This window comes from Cydia amplana, chromosome 16 (assembly GCF_948474715.1).
Source record: "Cydia amplana chromosome 16, ilCydAmpl1.1, whole genome shotgun sequence".
NCBI classification, from domain to species: Eukaryota; Metazoa; Arthropoda; class Insecta; order Lepidoptera; family Tortricidae; genus Cydia; species Cydia amplana.
The window spans coordinates 3,672,212-3,692,955 of NC_086084.1; the positions used below are offsets into that span (position 1 = coordinate 3,672,212).

Genomic DNA, 20,744 nt, shown 5'->3' on the forward strand with positions numbered 1-20,744 from the left:
GGTGTTGAAAAAACTATAGAAGCTATTAAACCGCACGATACTCGTCAAGAAGGAATTTAAATTGGACCGACGTATGCAACCCCATAGACAAAATTAACTATTGTTTCACGGATTGTTTCTTCTACAAACAGAGACGGGCGGACAAAAAACAGCAGGTACCGAAAAGGGAGCGAGGAGTAAAAAACTTGAACTGGCGCAATAGATCGTATATTCTAATTTTAATGAGATGATGATGTGGTTAATAAGATTGATTTGAAAGGGGATATTTATCTAAATAGCAGGATGAGATTACAGATAAAGGACGATACTTAATAAAAAATAAAAAATTATGTAATGTTAGGAAGACTTCAAAGGTCCATATATATAAATAGGATGTCAACACATAAACTTACTACGTCAAAGTATAGGTTCTTTTCAAAGAGAAAATACAACTTCCAGAATTCCATCCCCAGATCATAACTTGATGACAATATAACCAACTAGGAAGTACTCTTTCAAACTCTAGATTGCTGGACTGGACACATCAAATTAAATTGATCAAAGAAAAATCATATTGATAGCTAGAGACGAAACTAGATCACCAATTACGGCTTCAAAGTCATCCCAGGCTAACTTCCGTAAAAATTTCACAAGCGACGTCTACATTTACATATCCCTAGTTATTTATAGGAAGAGCCCTTTGCTATTGATCTTACAAGCAAACATTCGTTTTATGACTGGCATTATCGAGTTACAGCCGCCTTTACAAACAAATGTGGGATAAGATGGTATTTTTTATGCATGGGTGCGGTTCATGATTTTTAAGAACTTTAAAAGTATTTTCGAAGGATGTTTGTTACGTTAGATTTTGTAATAATAGAAGTTTAATTTGTTAGTGTAATTTTGTTTTATAATTGAACTAGTCTAGACAATAATAGAACTGAAAGGTAAGTATAGCACTTTCTCTAGAGTAAACGCCATTAGAAATCGGTAGTGGTACTGAACCAGCTTGAGTATCCATTACTGCAATAAATATGGATAAACAAACCTGATGATTGGGCTCGATGGACACTATTATAAGAGCGTTCGGTTCATGCAGAAAGATACCTTAAAGCAGGCGTGCGGTATTTGTAATAGCAACTTACATTTTGTAAAACAAATTTATGTAAATACTAGCGACCCGCCCCGGCTTCGCACGGGTTAGCAAATTATACAAAAACCTTTCTCTTGAATCACTCTATCTATTAAAAAAAAACCGACAGACATTCATACAGACAGACATACAGCGGGAAGCGACTTTGTTTTATACTATGTAGTGATGAAGAAGAAGCATAGATGCACTGATGTACCATCGCCCACACTGTTAACTGTCTATCGGTGGATCTTATGCCTTTTGTAATAAGATCTACCGATATACGGTTAAAAGTGTTGCTGTTTGTACCTACTCATATTTGTAATGCCTAAGAGACCTTGACCGGATTAACTTTTCCTGACAATGGTATCCAACTAGATAACAAAACTAAAGCAGTAGCAGTTATGGGAGCCCTTAGCCCGAAAAATGGTATAAAACAGTTATTTCTGTGGTATGTATAAAAGAAACAATCTGGTCTGACCATCGATAGGCCTTATGTAATTGCAATAAGGTCTACGAATGATCAGTCGACAAAAGAAACAATCTTGCCGATAATTAAATTACACGCGCACACTTATCACGGAACACCGTGGCCGTTAATTGGTTATACTCGCTTCAGTGATTGCTCAAACAGGAAAGTTAAAATAAACGTTAAGGATTGTTACGGGTTACTGATTTCATACAAAATATTAATGTGACGTTAACTTCATTAATTTAGAAAACCACAATGGATATGTATGATTAAACTGAGTATATACACTACATGTCAATACTTATATATTGATAAAACAGTTTATACAAACAAAAGATGATTAGGAGCATAAAATTGTATTAGATATTACAAAAAAGTAATCACGATTAACCAGATCATTGATTGATGATGATGACAGAAATATCCTTGTCATAAAATAGCATGATGAAAATAGTTATTTTCGATACAAGTGCGAAAAAGAGGAAATTCGAAACGAGCGGCGATAAATTAAAACACGACCGAAGGGAGTGTTTTAAATCGACACGAGTTGCGAATTACCTATTCGCACGTGTATCGAACAACGTTTTACAGTACATATGGCACTTTAAAGTTTCGACATACGCACGAAAAGTGCTATTTTACGCACTAGTGCGGAAAAGTAGCCCCATATGTACTGTAAACAATCTTTACGTTCTAGCATTTATGAAGTCTTAAGTAGTTAAATTCAATTTACCTCCTTGTATGTATCAAGAAGCCATGCCTTTCACACATTAACTCCGACACCTGTCAACGTAAAATAGCACATATTTCCAAGCATAAAAGTCCATGCGTCAAACCTTTTACACAGTCGCATCGCCCGGAGCAAAGTGCAAGCAAAACCATAAAACTGTGAAAGATGAATCATCGTCAACACTGTTAACAAATTAGGCCGTTGACCCGTTCTGTTACGTAAGCTAATCTCAGATTACGAACGCGTAATCTGAGGTAGCAAACACTCGGGTAGTTTGCTTAATTTTGAGGAATGTGATTTGGTTGACGTTTTTGAGGATTGACGTTGGGTTTTGACGGTTTAATGTGATTTCGAAATTCAATATCGGGATCCTTTTTAGGGTACAATTTTATCGTAGCTTATAAACCCTAGTTTTTTTTCAGCTGTAACTTTCTGCAAAGGCGTGACCTGCGTGCAAAATTGCAAATAGAGAGGTATAGATGGTCAAGCAAATCTTGTCAGTAGAAAAAGGCGCGAAAATCAAATTTTCTATGGGACGATATCCCTTCGCGCCTACATTATTCAAATTTGCCGCCTTTTTCTTTGACCATCTATATGTTACATATTTTCTGATTTGATTTGTTTTCTACTTAATACTTCCGCGCTTCAAAGAATTTAATAGAACTAAATATTTAGTTGGGACAATCCATTCTATGAAACATTTTAATTGTAAATTACATAGCTAAATACAAACAGCAACACTCGGTGGACCTTATGCCTTTGTAATAAGGTTTACGAACAGTGTGGGCGATGGTCCTATCGGCATTCACAACACACAAAAATATAGGTACGTTATTTTCCAGTTGAGAGGATACTAAAATAGATACCTACATCAAGATGTACAACGTCCTCAGTGAGCGTAAATAAATTTTAATTCGCCAATCCACAACATGGTTTCGGCTATTAATCGTACCGGTCAATGACTCCTCGAAAGGTCAGTACGAAAAAGTCAAACACAGAGCCGGCCGGAGACCGGTCGAAAGGCAAAGGACCATCTGTGTGGCAAGCTGAATTAAGTAGATACTTATATGAATGAAGCTACAGTTCTGCATCAGATATATCGGAGCAAATGATGTGTTCATAAATATCTGAAGGCGATTTTATTATAGAGACGTTAGATTGTATGTTTGGATAAATTTCAGTGTCTGGTACAGTTAAAACATAATGGCAGTTGTGACGTGACGATTGGAATTGAAGGTGTGCGTGATTATTCGCTGTTTCGGCTTTTTCATCGTTGATGTCTCAGCCAGTATTGTCACAAGAAATATCAGTACGGTTACCATCAGTTTGTCACTGACATAAACGCCGTCGAGAACGTAATTTACTTTCTATACATCTCGCTCGCACTCGCATATTAGTGCAAACGGGATGTATAGAAAGTAAGTTACGTTCTCGACGGCGTTTATGTCAGTGACAAACTGGTGGTAACCGTACCTAATGTTCAATTGTTAAGAGTTAACTTTTTATGTAACATTAGACACCGCCTGCTGAATCTAGTTTGATCAAAGCTATTGCGACTTATTAGCTAGAAACGTACAGACACTGTGTCTGACAAATGTTCCTGGAGGAAAAATTTGTCTGCTGAAGTCTATCCGCAACCCATTACTCTACTTACCTTCTTAGTTTGCTCCTTCTAATCTTTCGTGTTAGCTCGACATGACTTTTATTATAAAGTTGGTTTAAACAAAATGATCTAGCTGGTTTTACTACTTCCGAATAGTTCCAAATGAAGAAATTTGATTTCATCACGATGAGAAAAATTTTGATGAATCAAGTAAAAAATATTAATCATTAGTAAAATTTTAGTGAATCCCATGACAAGTAGATTATACTAACGGTTATGAACCAGTTTTACTAATTGTATTTACTAACACCAAAAAAATTATCCCTTTTGGAACAACAATACTGTTTACTAAAAACAAGTAAACTTTACTAGAAATTCCAAAAATAGTCATGGAATTTATAAAGCTGAGAAGTTTTATCTATTGTTTTGTTTCGTAGTTTTACTAATCCCGTGACTAAAATTCACAATAGTTTGCTTAGAAACAATAAAGCAGCACTCTTATTTTCAGTAATATTTTTATTAGAAATTACAAATCTATAGAATAATTGATGGGATAGATTCAGTAAGCTGCGATTTGATTTCAAGTAACCATAATTGCAATATACAGATGCGTCCGCACCTGAGCCTGATCCAAGCGATCCAAACGCTATCGAAACGTACCAGACATATTTAGATCCCGTAAGGAACGATCACTTCTTACGTGATCTAAATTTGCGTGGCACGCTCCAATCGCGCTTGAATGGATTGGATCAGGATCAGGTACGGGTGCATCTGTGAATTGCAATTATGGTTACTTACAAGTCGCTGGCCCAATTTTACAGGTTTCTCCGTTATATGTTCAACGTAGTTAAAACTAGACTTAGTCATAGTTCCATTCAACGACACACCACATGCACCAAACATAATTTCTCCGATGAGCTCCTTTCACCGATGAGGTTACAAGCAAAATGGACGAGTCAAAGATGGATACGGAGTACGCGTGCGGGGAGAGGGGCGGCTAGTGCGTTTAGGAATCTTGTTATTAGTACACTTTACTAATATCTATAAAGCTATTTAATATTTACGAAAATAAGAATAAAACTCATAAGAATAAGAAAGGGACTTGTTATTACAAGATTACCAAGTATAGAAATCAGAATTGACTTATAATTATTAATACTCATTTGTAGCCACCGATTTTAATAAATCCCATTTGTATTATCTAGTAATCTTTACGTACTGTAACTAGTACACCATTTATAAACTCAAGGAAAGTTTTATAGAATTTATACAAATCTGTTATTCCGAGTAAAGAAAATTAATTTCACGATTAAGTAAAACTGTTTTGTATTTCCTATTATTTTCTATCGCCTAGAAAAAAAATGTAAAAATTAATAAAGTTTGATAATCCCGTCTTTTAGAAATCAGGTTTTTAATTCGAACAAAATTTTTTCTCTCCGTGATCCCACTGTTACGCAATCTCGGATCCATAAAACCGTTTAATGGGTCTTAAAATGCATCAAATTATGGCGACGGAGTACAGTAAAACATGTGATCAAACAAAATTGGGAGTCTCTTCAACAGAAGACAATGAACCACCTGTTTATATAACTATTGGTGGTCGTTTGCAATGCTAATATTAACCGAGAATTTCGTGGTAAAAGTTTTTACAGCTGTCGCTCGAGTGTTTTTATAATCCATAAAACATTTCCATGTTTCACAACGTTGCACGTTTTTCCTGACCAGAATCATTAATACTATGGAGTGCCATTGTGGCTTCATTACCTTTTTATATATACTTAAACAAAATGTAAAAACAGACAGACCAACTGCATTAAATACCGAATTGATTTCTGGGTAATACATATAAGCCATGGAGTCAAACAAGCATACTTCTATCATATTCATGAATCTATTTGTCGACGAGGACGCGAAAAGGTCTTTGATAAAATCTATTTGGATCAGAAATCTATGCATAAGTGTCAACAACAATGCATGACTTCATAAGTGTCAAATATCAAGCGTCATTTTGACCACAAAGACCTATCTAAATATATCTATACATCCTACGCTCAACTTTCAATAGAGAAAGTTACGTGCTGTATTTTTAACCTCAGCTGTTTAAAAACATGTACAAATAGTGTAGTTGTGACGACAATGCAAATATGTGTATAATGAATGCATAATGTCTACGTGAGCCACTTGATGCGATGCGTGTTTGCGTGCTGGTGCGAAGTTAATGTTCTCATGAGAACACCTAGTTCCATACAAATAGTACATGTATGTCCAGCGTGTATAAGACCCTATTGACAGGATAGTAAGAGCTTGAGAAGTGGACTGATGAGTGTATGAATAGAATTACGGTGTGTGACAATGAGGCTTAATGGAAGGGTGGTATGGAAAATGGAGGAATTATTGTCGCAGACAATGGAATAATAATAATCTGTTAAAAGGCTGTGCAACTTAGTGTAGATGTGGGCCATTTTGTTGCGAACGTAGGTAAGTCAAAAGAAAAAGATGAATGCCCGACCGGGTTGCTCCAGATTTTTTCTTCAGAAAATACTACAAAATAACTACAAGATAATGTTAGTTGCCTTCAAAGCCGGCAACGACGTATATGGTTATTTTGAAAACCATAAGACATCGGTTTGATATTGGTAAGGTAGTGATAAAAGGGTGGAAAATAAAAGTAAGTCATAAGGAATGCGATCGTTACCTATTGCTGTTATTAAAAGAAAGAACTGGTCCATTAAAAACTAAGTATAACTTCCAAGAAATTACTGATAGATCAATCATCAAACGCTAACTATTGTGACATGCTCATGCCGTCAAGCGTCTGATAAAGATTACGAATGAGAATGTTATTAATGGGTAACATATGATATGACGAGGCGTGTTAAGGAAAACAGAGTAGGAAAAATATTTATTGTTTTATGTTGAAAAAATTGCAAATATTTGTTGGTACTGATAGTGATTGTTATAACTAATATAGATAGACATAATAAATAAATAAATCTTAAAGAAACTCAGTAGGTTTTCTATGTGATGCTTTCAGATTAACGGTACCGCATTGTCAGTTGTTTTTGAGCTTTATTTTATAATGAACCATTATGACAAGCGCCTTAATGACCACTTTTGTTTGAAAACGGCACACATGATAGCTGATGATAATAATACGATTAAGGAAACTTAATGCATTTGCAAAGGAGAATTTTGCATATGTGTCAACAAAAAGGTCTAATCAGCTCTAAATTACCTTTATTGGGAAAAGGGAGTCCCCCAAGGCGATTCAATTAAGGAAAACGTATCAAGAACTGAAGGTAACCTGATCTTGCTAATTTTAGGCACATAAATCAGATATTTCGTATATTTTTTTACTCAAGACACAATAAATCGGCATTGTGTACTTTCAGCCATCGCGATAATCGTCGACTGTAGGATAAGATGATTCCTCGGCGATTCGGTTCAGTGCTGGTAAATATTCTACTACCCCATTGCCCTTCTGAGAGCTGAGAACAGTTGTTCTTCCACACAATAGCTAGGTGACCGCAAACATACCAAATTCCTACAGCCACTTTGCAATCTGACCGTAACAATGCATTGTTGCTGTTGCTACAATTGCAATGCAGTATGACAGAATGAGTAATGTCCAGTGGCTGTGCATAAGTTGCTGCATGAATGGACGCACTGTTAACCTAACTGGGTTACTACTGCGTGAACCGTAATGTACGAAAATGTGAAATGTTTGCGTTGAATTGGTACAGTTCTGTGATTTTGCTTGACGAATAGAAGCAAGTGCTTACTCAAGTACCTACTCGCGTTCTGTAGGTATAAATAAATGATATTATACTTCGAATAAAGTCTAAAACGTTTTGTCTCCTGTCTTTACTGGAGGTGCCGAAAAAATATTTACTTAATTCGTTACTCGTTTATATTCCTACAGAATTACCGAAATGCCCAACTATTTAAGTATTGAATATTCAAGGAAAAAAAGCGAAAAAACTGCCGCAGACCAAACCAGTACAAATAAAATATGATAAAAAGATACACGATAAGAAACCTACGCATTTAAATTTATGCGATAGATTTTTTCCTCCTCCAAACCAAACTTGCTATGCAAAATAATACATTCACCGTGTTTTATCAATGGTTTTATACGTCGTCATAGTTCGCAGGACCAAAGATCTTTAGAAGGTCAAAGATTATAGTTCCCAGCGACAAGACCAGAATAGAATTCGGTTATGTTTGGGGAATTCCGACTTTCGTCTTCCTGTTGATATGCCACCTTATAGATGTTATTGAGTCAGAAAACCTAAATAGGACTCAATTCAGAGACGTAGACGATTATGTATTTATGTGATGCCATTATTCACTTACCTACTTACTTATGGCGTTATTCATAAACGGCTGCTAACTTAATCAGTTGATGATCATCGTTTGTCCCTATCTGTCGTTATGCCATAGAGAGGGACAAACGACGATCATCAGGTGATTAACTTAGCAAACGTTTATGAATAACGCCGTTAATCTATAGTATCTATACCAACATCAATCTAGTTAACATCCCGGACACGGGAATTTTCCGGTGAATAATCCCTAATTGCACATCTAACACGCCGATTCCGTTACTACAATGATTACTCGACAAAAAAAGTAATATAGACAGTAGTTTTTGTCGAGATAGGCTTGTAACTTTGTAAGTTAGGAAAATTCCTTGGGGCGTAACAAGCCTACGCGCCTAAAGTGTTATCACGTACAGACAATTTGCTACGAGTTGTTGAGTGAGTACAATACCTCTAAATTTGTTTTTTCAGTATTTCTTTTTTAAATACGCTCAAATGCTATGAAAACTAAAGTGACCCCCTGTTTATTGTGCTTGAATATTTGCATAAGTAGTACGTAGATGTAGGTAGCTACAGAACCTTGTACAGAAGGTTCATAGCCTATCTTTAACTGCCGTAGAATGAAGATGAATAAAAGCAATGTTACGAAATTCAACAAAATGTGATTGATATTAATTTTTACTCTTAGGTGTATTAATAAAGAGCCGAAATACAGCACGAAAGCATTCTGCCGTATACATATACACAGTGCCGACAGTCCGAAAGAGATATAACAACAACAATGTAAGAGATACGCGTACCTATTGTAAGTTCCATTAATTACTTGGTAACTCTACACACGACATGCTATACTGGCTGTAACGTGGTCGGCACTCGGCGCATTGACCCGACGGGATGAAATCTGAACCCACAATGTTTTAGGGTACAAGATCAACATGCGTACAGTCCGCTGAAAAAATATACAGAGTAATATGCTGGGATCGTCAGCCAGAAAAGCCACATATATCGGGACCCATCCTTATTTATATGGTACGGCGTTACGTTTTGACCACTTTGGCCTTCTCTGCCTGTTAGATGCTGACTGGACATACAATGGGTACCTAGAGTCTGTGCGGAAAGAGAAGAGTCGTGGAATGTATGCGGCCCAATACAATCCACGACTCTTCTCTTTCCGCCCACTCTACCTGGAATAACTTACAAATTGTATTGTCTAAAAACTTTTTGTAAGTACCTATCTACAGTATCTATTTGATTTTTTTACCTGCGAGACAACATGTGACAAGTGACAGTGACAGCTGTATTTGATATTGTAGCATCGTTTTGCATACTAAGTAGGTGTTCAATTGGCGGCGATCAGCAAGAAGTGACAGCTATTTACGAGTTTTTTGTTCGCGGGCAAATGTCTTAGAAAAAAATATTTGTCGGCAGTGTCTAAATCAGCGATCGAGGATTAATACATCCATATTTTTTATACACACAATTACATCGACAAGAACATTTTTTACTCGGTAAATTGTCGATCACTAGACAGTTGCTTTCCGCGGTCAGCCAACTACATTAACGTTTGTGTCGTTTGTCGGAGTAGAACAGTTTCTTAGCTTTTGTAGCTGACTGTACAAATTAAATTTCGGTACAAATAGAGTGACTTACACAACGACCATATAACTTATTAGGGACGGGACGTTTCTAAGCATCAGTGGTCGTAAGTTACGTCAGTTCAGATCTGATTGTATGAAGTTTGACAGTTTTTTATGAGATGCCAGCCAGCGCGATATTTTAACTAACCGGATCGTCAATGTTAGTAGATTATCCCTCTGATAAAACAGTAAACGTACAGTACAGTCCACGCTTTCTTCTGTTCAAAGATTCACATGATAAAAAAGTCACCTAGAAGGCACTACTACGCTGTAAAAAAGTTAAAGGATCCTGCAATAGTAGATCAATAGACTTCTACTAGACTAGATCTAGACTTCGCACTAACTACAATGTTTTACAAGTTTTTTTAATATATCATCATCATCATTCGCTTGCCCTTATCCCGTTCATTTGGGATCGACGCAGCATGTCTTTTTAGGGTTCCGTACCCAAAGGGTAAAAACGGGACCCTATTACTAAGACTCCGCTGTCCGTCCGTCCGTCCGTCCGTCTGTCACCAGGCTGTATCTCACGAACCGTGATAGCTAGACAGTTGAAATTTTCACAGATGATGTATTTCTGTTGCCGCTATAACAACAAATACTAAACACAGAATACGGGGCTCCCATACAACAAACGTGAATTTTCACCGAAGTTAAGCAACGTCGGGCGGGGTCAGTACTTGGATGGGTGACCGTTTTTTAGGGTTCCGTAGCCAAATGGCAAAAAACGGAACCCTTATAGATTCGTCATGTCTGTCTGTCTGTCTGTCTGTCTGTCTGTCTGTCCGTCTGTCCGTCTGTCCGTCTGTCTGTCCGTCCGTATGTCACAGCCACTTTTCTCCGAAACTATAAGAATTATACTGTTGAAACTTGGTAAGTAGATGTATTCTGTGAACCGCATTAAGATTTTCACACAAAAATAGAAAAAAAACAATAAATTTTTGGGGTTCCCCATACTTCGAACTGAAACTCAAAATTTTTTTTTTCATCAAACCCATACGTGTGGGGTATCTATGGATAGGTCTTCAAAAATGATATTGAGGTTTCTAATATCATTTTTTTCTAAACTGAATAGTTTGCGCGAGAGACACTTCCAAAGTGGTAAAATGTGTGTCCCCCCCCCTGTAACTTCTAAAATAAGAGAATGATAAAACTAAAAAAAATATATGATGTACATTACCATGTAAACTTCCACCGAAAATTGGTTTGAACGAGATCTAGTAAGTAGTTTTTTTTATACGTCATAAATCGCCTAAATACGGAACCCTTCATGGGCGAGTCCGACTCGCACTTGGCCGCTTTTTTTGCTTGTTTTGCTCTATTTTTTGTTGATGGTGCGGAACCCTCCGTGCGCGAGTCCGACTCGCACTTGGCCGGTTTTCTTCCATACCTCTCTCTCGCCCGTCATCTCATCATTCATCAAATATGTATTTTTCATTATTCAATATTCATTATCCATGTATCATTCGCGCGAAAACGCTACTCCAGACTTTGACCTCCTGACGTAGGTAGTGTGATTACATGATGTAACGTAACTATAACATAACACCATTGTGTCACATCGTCATAGTCATAGTCATAATGATCTCGGTCACTGTACTCGGCAACACTCTTAACTTTACTGGCCATGTTGGATCTTATATCATTGAAATAATGTGTATGAATGCTCATTTATCAAATTATCATTAATACAAACCATGAAACCACATTTCGCGGTCACGGTTAAACGGTGTTTCCTTGCGTCTGCTATTGTATAATTAATGTCTATTAATATGCAATTAATAATGTAATTTTAAGCATTTAAAATAGGATTATAACTTTATGAGAATTATGAGTAAACGTTTTATGCAGGAAACAGTGGTTTAACTAATTAAACCATGAATGATTAAGTAAATATGTAGCCTACAGTAAAATTGTGTAGTTAAGTTATAATAATTATACGCTTGTTTATTAACTTGCTACGTAGCTCGTTATTATTAGGTAACTGTATTTTATTTCCGTTAGGTACCTGTAAATAATCAAGTTAGAAAAGTGTTTATATAGCGGCATAAATAGTTAATTTAATATATAATTAATAATATTTAGATAATTTCCGTATACTAACTACTACTTCTACTGACTTGACTCATTAAACCTGATTTTGCATTTGTCATAGCGTATTTAACCAAAAATATTTGTAGGTACTAAGCGTGATTCTATTAGAAAGGAGGAAATTGAATTGAAAGTTTGAGACGAAAGGTGTATTGGTATAGACTAGCTAGACAGTAGACACCTACCTTTAAATTATGAATAATAAATTAGCAAGTAAATTTGGCATGCATATTTGCAAATAGCAATAGGTGTAAAAATAGCTAGAACATAAAATTTACGTAAACTAAATATAACTTCTTGTATCATTCGAGTGTTGCGAAGCAGCGAATGAGAAAAGCGCGAACATGACGTGACTTCAAACAAAATTGTCTTTAGTAACACTTCCACGAGAGTATAAAGGTGGTCATAGATTACATTGTAGAAAACTGTTCAATTTGTACTCAAAAGTAAATAAATTTTAAACGGAGAGCCCCGGAGAACGGTTAGGGATCCTTAGAGCGACGAAACCTTTCTACGAGTAGAAGTTAGCTATACCGCCACTAACTTCTTCGCATGAGTTGCGTTCTCGCGCGCGACTCCATACATCTTGCGGGACTTCAAGTATTGAATCACGCGCGAGAACGCAACTCATGCTAGTCCTTATAGTACCTAATAAGGCAGGTGTCTGGGAGCTGTTCATCGGTGGAGGTCTAAGTGACAGGCTAGCAAAACTTTTCAGTTGGGAAACTGATATGTATATACTCGTAGTACGTGTCTCATACTCACAGGGCAGGTACATTTTCTGTACTTGGGGTAGTAATTATCAGATAATCCTGAAAATATTTAATACTTACTGAAGTTATAAGAACTTCAACTGGCGACATTAATAAATGCTTACACGGTTACGATACATTCACTCAATATAACAACTAATTAATTAAAAATAACACGCTTAAACACAGGTACAAACAGCAACACTCATAACTGTCCATCGGTGAACTTTATGCCTTTTGTAATAAGGTCCACCGATGGACAGTGGTACCCTTGTAACACCGGAGACCGAAGACCTATCCGCGAAATAGAATATTTCGTTATCTGCATATTAATTAGAGTGATAGAGACGAACGAATGCTTCGCGGTTTTAGCCCTGTGGTGATCATTCTGGTCCCTTCTGCTCTGTGCCGTTGTAAAGCAAATGAGCCTAACAAACCTGCCCACGTCGATTTACCATAAATTATAATGACAATATGCGCACGTCGGCAGTCTGATGTAAATAGTCTTATTGTGGCATCTAAATCTCGCCGTAATAGGATTTGTCTTTGCTCCAGAGGGTTTAGAGTAAGTATATTGATGTGTCGTATAAGAGGGGAAAGAATTTGTGGCTTTCTCTTGTCCTTGCTCTTTCTGAAACCACCAAATTGGGATAGTGAAGTTTCTACAACATTAAAGTAATAAATTTTCCTTATATGCGCATACCTACTCTTTGAATGTCGTTAACTTTTCTACCAAGAATGTTTTATTCTTTCACAGGTGTCTTCATGGCGTAGGTATGTGTACAACTTAGTGTTAATCAGTTATTACTAGTTAGACCTGGCAAGCGTAACAATCTCAGAAATATAAAGTTCGCATTGCTGGTAGTTCGCATTGGTGGAAAAACTGTAAAAATCTTTCATTTAATGTGTCAATCAACTATTTCTTGTTGTTATTCTGTCCCATCAGCGAGGAGACAATAGTGGCATAGATTGTTAGAACTGCTGTGTCATGTTCTACTAACATGCTCAGTAGATGTCCCATTATGGAAAGGTCTTCCAAACTGGAAACTACCATAAAATGCAAGTTTGGTTCATTTAAATACGAAAAACCTAGAATTTTAAGAGTGGCTCAGGATACCGTAACCATAGCAACGTGTGACAAGAAAAAGTTGATTGACCCTAATGCCATTTTTTCTCTTTAGTATCGCTTGAAGAATTTCATTTCAAAGATAAATTTAACATTCTGATTGAAGAGGTGGATTATAGGAAATAGTAAATGAAGGTAATTGGCGTTACTGATACTGTCTTAACATGCAATCTGACTTAGACTTGATTAAACTCTAAAGTGCCAATAAAAACTAATAAGCTCAATCAGATCTTAAATCCAAAGAGTGCTTACGGTCATTCCTCTCATTAAAGTCATTATAGAGAAATCTTACGCAAATCGCTCACACGTGACACCTTTATCAGATATATCGGCTTTCTCGGACAGTTAACTGACAGTTTTCATTGCACGAGGCAACCTGAATCTTCTTTTTACTGCGCCCGGAAAAGGCAGCAAATTGCTGGCTTGGAGTTGTTAGATTCCTTAGTGACACGTTGAGAATAGAGCCTTGGAGACGTTTCCTAAATAGGTAGCCTAAAGTGCTCAATTTACCGATGAATAAATACGGTACTCATCATCAATATTAAGAGGGCCTGGGCCCTCTGTCGTTGCAGCATTTTCCATTCCAGCCTATTCTGGGCTTTCGTTTTTACTTCTTGGTACCACCACCACCATTCTTTTATCCGTGTCATATGATATTCTGGGTCTTCCTCTTCCTCCCTTTTTCTCAATTCTGCCCTCCAGTATGATTTTATTTAGCTCTTCGTGTCGGAGTATGTATGACGTGGATTATTTGTCTTTTCTCTTTGGCCTTCTCTAGAACTTCATTGTTGGTGCGCTTTTCTGTCCAGCTGATTTTGTGCATTCTTCGCCAACACCACATTTCGAATGCTTCATGGTACGGTACTGTCAATCACTTATAGTCCGACTCGTGAGCTCAAAGTACAGCCCCCAACCGGGAGATAGCACACAACTCACACAACTTAGTATGCATGTAGCTTATGCAGGTAAATAGAAGAAGCAATTTGTCAAGGGGGTATTTCCCACTTTCGTATCCCATTTTGCAGTCTTTCATTGTTATTAGAAAAAAGCGGCCAAGTGCGAGTCGGACTCGCCCATGAAGGGTTCCGTATTTAGGCGATTTATGACGTATTAAAAAATACTACTTACTAGATCTCGTTCAAACCAATTTTCGGTGGAAGTTTACACGGTAATGTACATCATATATTTTTTTTAGTTTTATCATTCTGTTATTTTAGAAGTTACAGGGGGGGGACACACACATTTTACCACTTTGGAAGTGTCTCTCGCGCAAACTATTCAGTTTAGAAAAAAATGATATTAGAAACCTCAATATCATTTTTGAAGACCTATCCATAGATACCCCACACGTATAGGTTTGATGAAAAAAAAATTTTGAGTTTCAGTTCTAAGTATAGGGAACCCCAAAAATTTATTGTTTTTTTTTTTCTATTTTTGTGTGAAAATCTTAATGCGGTTCACAGAATACATCTACTTACCAAGTTTCAACAGTATAGTTCTTATAGTTTCGGAGAAAAGTGACTGTGACATACACGGACAGACGGACAGACAGACAGACAGACAGACATGACGAATCTATAAGGGTTCCGTTTTTTGCCATTTGGCTACGGAACCCTAAAAACGGTTGATGTGGTGTTGACACAGGAAAAACTATCTACTTCGCCTAGAAAGGCAGCAAATTGCTGGTTTAGAAGGCTTGGAGGTTTTTGGATTCCTTAGCGACATGAGAAGAGTGCATGGAAGCGTCTCCTTAAAATGTCTCTAAGTGCTCAATTTGTCAATCAATATAAAGCTGCCGTACCTATACGTATTGCATGTCCATTGAACTTGCTGCTTATAAGGAATAAGGGGTTTTTCATCTTTTAGCTGTTTTATTGGCATATACTGTAATTCTTTGGTGAGATAAATTATTTAAGTTCGTAAAATTTATAATAACAACCACTACAAGCTAACCGCAGTCCATCCAAATTACTTTTCAGGAGTGGGATGTCCACATAATATCATCTATTCATATTTAACACTTTGACCGTCAAAGACGTCAACTGGCGCGTGCGGCTACAGCCCAATATCAACCTTCGTGCATTCCGCCAAGGTTCACGATGACGCGTCGCACAGGATAAGTGTGGCGTTCAAAGGGTTAAAGACTTCGCAAGAATTATAGCTTTTATTCCCACAATTCGCAATAAATAATACGTTCATTTGTAAAAAGCCGAGGGCCAGTGTGAATGCAGACTAATTGCTTTATTAAAAGCGAACGATTAATCAAGCGTGAACAGTCACAAACAAGTACACAAACGTCAACTTTATTGCGATGAAATAAGATGAAAAATTGTATACATGTTTCTGAACGGAAAACCGCCTTCTTGATTACTCTTGCCCGCTAATTCCTTTACCCACATTTGTCTTGATCTGAGTTTTTTTGCGTCGTTTAAGAGCAGGAATCGAAATTAAATGCAATAGCTTATTCATTGGCTTGGAGTTGAATTACGGATGCACGATGCACCGTGTTATTTTGTTTATTAAATGGCCATTTCAAATGCGGTTTTCTGATTTCGGAGTTAAGCATGTTGATCCATTTTACCCGCGGGCCTACTATCCCCACCCTACCCAATTCATGTGATAGAATGTGATTGTGATATGTGTGTAGCTTGAGTTGTTGAGTTTGGCAAAACTTGTATATTACCTATAGTTGGTAAAACCAATTTGTCAGTAAATAAAACCACAAAAACTATACTCATCCTTTTTTGGATGCTAGTACTAGCGTAAGACAAAGATAGTATGATTATCTCTGTCTATGTTTGAAATGAGACAGTCCTTTGACAAACTATAAGCACTATTTAAAGTAACGAGACAATATTTATGCAGGTTCTGCGTGTACCATCATTGACAGTATTGACGGATCATTCGTAACCCTTAACGTAATGTAATAAAGTACAAAATTGGTCAGTTAAGTTGCTTTTTGTTCGATTCGCGTGCAACATCTTGTTAAAAAGAAAGAGTAATAATAGGCCATTTGCTTTCTTGAAAGGAACTTAATGAAAACGTTGTGAATAAGTGAGCTATTAAAGTTAACAAGCTACTTTAACTTTTTAATTGATCTATTTATTGCTATTCTTAGGATAACCCTTAGGGTAAATATGGAAGACATGGATTATATTTTGATGAATCGTGTTAACTTTTTTATTCAAATAGAGGGGAATCAAAAACTCAGCTTTGTTTCATATTAATTGTTACCGGATGAAAACATATATTTTGCCAAAGTATGTATATGATACCTACTTAAAGGCATGTGATCATTCAATAGGTAGGTAACTTAATACATGAATTCAATTCAAATTCATTACTTGCGGTTGATGTCTTTATATTTTTGCATAGATACCTAATCAGGTTATAAATAGTTTAAACTGCAACAAACTCGCAACACAAAAAAATCTGTAGTCAACGGTTTATGTTTCAAATCTGCTACATGACGTGGTTTTTGAAACGATTACAGCGCCATTTGAGTTTTCGTTTTTTGCGTTCATTTATTTTTATACGCATACTCAGTTTCACCATTGAGCCACCTTTCTCCGAGCTACCCAGGCCCATCGATCCTAAGTCGTAAATACCACAACTTCGCCCAAGAGCTTTAATTCGACATTTCCATTCACACTCCTATAAAAAAGTATCGTAAATCTTTCCTTAGCTTTCGCTTCATACACTGTAGGCAGTTGTTACTAGCAAGTGGAGATATTGATGACCACGAGATGTACTTACTAGCAAGCTTATAAATAACACAGTTGAAATTTCTATTTTCTAGAAATAATAAATTTTTAGAAAAGAAAAAATAAGGTTATGAAAAACCCGTGTTTATGAGGGAAAAGTTTTTGGCAAAAATTTCATTTTTGGTACAAGCTTTAACGCTGACTGTACTTTTCTTACGACAGACAACTAATACTCATTGAGACAATTCGAAAAACCCCTAACACAATTAGGTTGCGTTGTTTCATCACAGAGTTCCTATGGCCACCTCCTGTCTCCATCATCAGATCAGCTCGATGGTACCATAATATTGCATTGTCATCCGATTTATACATGGATGCAAAATTTCAGGTCAATCGGAAACCGGGAAGTGGATCAAATTTAACTTGCAAGATTTGATTACAGACAGACAGACAACGGTCAGGTGAAAGTAAATAAAAGCTTGTAAAAAAAATGTTTGATAATTGGGTAGGGAATCCTATTTTCCTATAGGAAAGCTCGATAAATTCGGTTATAAACATAGAACAAGGAAAAACAATAAATAAGTGTAGAGGGCCAGAACCAACAAGATTTCAATCTTGGAAAAAAAAGCTAAAAACATGACAAACTTATCGATACAATAATAACTGTAAAAACGCACGCATCCTTGAAGAATTTTAATAAAACCGTCATAAATAGCTCAAAAACTCGTAACATATTGAATTCAAACGGTATTTTTCTACGGCTATAAACATTACCATCGCTGTAAGTAACCACGGGAACCGTGGATAAACAATAATGTAGGGAAACCAATTAAAATAAACCACAATAGTTTAAACGATCAAGTTACATTACAAGTGAAATAAACATCACCATAATTTAAAACTTGAGGCCTCACACTAGAATAATTGAAAAATTTGATCTTTTCAAGATCTCTAAGCTTTTATAATTCATAATTACATTTATGATATATCTTATCTAAAATAGTAAAAATATACAACGTTCTACATGACTTACATCAGCCCTCCATCAGCCACTAAAAGTGGGGTGGGTACTCGTTGTAGGTATAGGTCATACGAGCAACTTTTACTATGGGACCAACCTCGAAATTGCGAAAAGAAAATTGACACTCAGATACAAAATATCAACATCAGCCAGCCAAAATGTATGGAAGAGTCCATTTTTTTTCGATTTCGGGGTTGGTCCCATAGTAAAAGTTGCTCAGGTGTGCCCATCCCAGTTTCAGTGGCTGGTGTAACACCTTGTATAACCTATCATCATAAAAATATAATCGGTTTTTACGAAAAAAGAAATTGTAAAAAGTTTCCATTCCGGGCAAGCAGGTGGGTATGTAATTCCTTATATTGGATTGGCTCTACAATTTGATGAAAACTTAATAATAATCAAATTGGATTGTTAATTGGGGCGTTAGCACGAGTTTGATATAAATTAAATTAAAACAAAACAACAACGCGTGGGCGCATGACATTGACATTGGTGGCGTTAATGAGTCATTATTTACATGCGCGTGCGCGTCGTATATGCGCGTACGTCGATGATAGAACGTGTGATTAGGATTAAGAGTTAGAGTTGCGTGTCTGATAGTGATGGTGTTAATTGACTGATATGACGTTCGTTTGCGGTTTGTTTCGATCGATCGCTAGTTGTCTCAACCAAAATTAGATTGAGAATAATATAAATGGAAAAAAAGTTGATATCCAGGCATTTTTCGAAAATAATATAAATAAGAAGGAATGAAACTTTGAAAAGTTTAGTTAAAAATAATGGATGCGTCTTAAGGGGCCCACTGATTACCAGTCCGCCGGAAGATATCGGCCTGTCAGTTGTTCGGAGCTGTCAAATTTTTGTTCTAACTGACAGGCCGATATCGTCCGGCGGACTGTTAATCAGTGGGACTACCAATAGGTGAATTTGACAGTTTTATACGTCATGACAACGGTGTAACAATCTTACAAATTACAATACCTCTCAGACTAAACATAAAATACCTGACCAGTCTGTCTGATGCGGTCGGTGCAACCCGCTTTTAATCTAAACGTCGTTTAATATTTTCTGTTTCAGATTGAATTTTAATTATTACTAATGATTCCCGTTCAGCTGTCTGTCGTGTAGTGAAAATGACTGATAGAAAATAAACAATGAACTGCCTTATTGTTACCGATACTTTTATCTATACCAGGGATGTTGCGAACATCCGCATCCGCACCCGCAACCGCGGATGGTCCGCATTATTTTCAACATCCGCATCTGCATCCGCATCCGCATAAAATCGATGCGGAGCTTATGCGGATGCGGATGTCGAACAAGTAGGTACAGGAACTTCTTAGCGGCGGCGTAAGTGCTAGGTAATTTCGTCATTGTCATTACCTATAACGTAATCGTCTAGATCCAAAAAAGTCGGCAAAGTTACTGTTTATTAAATATAACGCACCTATATTCTTGCTCAAATACTAAACGTTTCGTTTTTTTTTAATAAAAAAAATACTAAAAATGTAATATTTGACGTTTTCTAAGTACCTAATCTTGACATCCGCATCCGCATCCGCGGATGTGAGCCTTTAAATATCCGCATCCCTGCGGAGGCGTGGGCGTGTCAGGGCGCGGGCCGGCCCTACCATTAATTACAACTATCGTACAGCCATCAGATATAAGAGCGGCCAAGGTGGTCCTAAATATCTGAACACATTCTAACGCCTTGACAATAGAGGTTTGTTCAGATATTTGTGAGCGCCTAGGCCGCTCCGATATATCCGATGGCGACTGTACTGACAGTATCTGCACCGTCAGTTGGTTTGACAGTGCTATTTGAAGGTTTTTAGGGTTCCGTAGCCAAATGGCAAAAAACGGAACCCTTATAGATTCGTCATGTCTGTCTGTCTGTCCGTCTGTCTGTCCGTCTGTCTGTCCGTCTGTCTGTCCGTCCGTATGTCACAGCCACTTTTCTCCGAAACTATAAGAACTATACTGTTGAAACTTGGTAAGTAGATGTATTCTGTGAACCGCATTAAGATTTTCATACAAAAATAGAAAAAAAACAATAAATTTTTGGGGTTCCCCATACTTCGAACTGAAACTCAAAATTTTTTTTTTCATCAAACCCATACGTGTGGGGTATCTATGGATAGGTCTTCAAAAATGATATTGAGGTTTCTAATATCA

The 20,744-nt window shown here is 36.9% G+C and overlaps 1 protein-coding gene across 1 annotated transcript in view; it reads right to left on the reverse strand.

Moving 5' to 3' along the window:
- Positions 1 to 20,744, reverse strand: part of LOC134655400 (putative phosphatidate phosphatase) — a 95,342-nt gene that overhangs the window by 57,691 nt on the left and 16,907 nt on the right. The gene's annotated exons all lie outside the window — the stretch shown is intronic.